The sequence below is a fragment of the Phytophthora infestans genome, genomic scaffold (assembly GCF_000142945.1).
Source record: "Phytophthora infestans T30-4 supercont1.199 genomic scaffold, whole genome shotgun sequence".
Taxonomy (NCBI): Eukaryota; Oomycota; class Peronosporomycetes; order Peronosporales; family Peronosporaceae; genus Phytophthora; species Phytophthora infestans.
The window spans coordinates 165,898-167,557 of NW_003303560.1; positions in this window are offsets into that span (position 1 = coordinate 165,898).

Genomic DNA, 1,660 nt, shown 5'->3' on the forward strand with positions numbered 1-1,660 from the left:
TCATTGTTCACTTGATATTTGTATACTTGATTAGGACTTCTTATTAGGAATAGACCCGAAAGGGAAGCTTAAATACAGAACAGAATTTCCACTCAAGCACACAGAGCGACGTCCGGCTTCAAGGTAAGCGTCAGGTCAAGCTTGTTTGAGTGTGTTATACCTGTCGGTGAACTCGAAGCTCTGTAGCGAGGGTTCATCCCGGCAAGGCCAAGAGACTTTGTGTATTGGCCGATTATTATCGGGAGGTTTTACGTGACGGCTTATTGTTGCCTATTTGCACGACTGGGAGTGCTTGAATTGCCTCCCTTTTATTTCTTCCAGCCGAGTGTTGAACACTCGGTGATCTCGTAAAAGGCTTACCCGTGCCTGGTACCCTTCCGCTGTTGGGACCACGAGGATTCAAAACACCTGCTAGCTTTGCTCGTGCTAGTAGCGTGTTCTTATTTTACTGGTTGGCCTATATAAGTAGTTTACAAGGTCCAGTTTGTCCCGGTGCAAGGGCAGAACTGGGGTCTTCAGGTCCGCCCGAACGATCGTTTACTATCCTAGTAGACGTATTGTTGTGGGAACATCCTAACTACATCTGTAGCTAGAGTTCACGTGAAATTTCCAACATCACATCCCCGCTAGAATACCTACATCGACTAAATGTGGCCGGTCTACGGGCCAAGTTGAAGATCAAGGATGGGGGATCCAAGGTACTGCGGGAACACGTGGATCATTTCATCGAGACGTTGGGAGACGTGGATCTGGCCGACAGGCTGACCCTGTTACGACTTCCCGACGCAGACGAGCTTGAGGAAGTGCTGCGGGCGGTGGATCGCGCGAAACACCGCCAGAAGAAGGCGGCGGTCGGATCCGGCAAGTGTCGCCAAAAGGCTCCGACGCCTACGGCTCCAGCTCGACGTGTCCACCAAGTCACGGCGCCCGACTCAGGAACTGAATCAGGATCCGACGGTTCGGACTCCGACCCTGACGATTACCATCGAGTCTGTCTCACTGCGTCCAACGATCGAACGGCGAAGACCGGAGACAACTCTCGACCGGGGGATACCGTTCCCGGGGACCGTGGTATGTACAGATCCCGAGATCTCATGGACGGGGCAGCACAAGTCAGGTGTTCGCAGTGCGGATCCCGGAAGCACACTGAATCTGGATGCTGGAAACATCTGGTCTGTGAAAAGTGTGGCAAGAAAGGTTATCCCGGGGATCATTGCTTCTACGTGTGTCGCGGGTGTGGCGAGATTCACGACGTCGGCAAGTGTCCGATGGAAGAATTCTACAACCAGATCCGCCAATGGTTTGATCCAGCCAAGCACCGAGGGATGTTGCCAGAAGTGGCCGAGAAGATGTTAAACTAGGACGCTCGCCGGGTTTGAATCCGGTACGAGCCGAGCGTTCTAGGTACTGCATTTATGCATTTGTGAACAAGACATCGCTAGATCCAGGTAGCAGGACCCTAGATCCAGTCGATAATACACGTGATCTACATGAAGTGTCAGTTGCCAGGGTCTCTAGTTTGCGCCAAGTGGACGAGTTTTCCAGATCCAAAGTCTCTTCAACCCTGGATCTACAAAGAGGAGAGACACGTGGTTACTGGGAGAAACGCCAACATGGTCGATGGTTTGAGCCTACCAAGGGTGAGGTCACTGCAGATCCA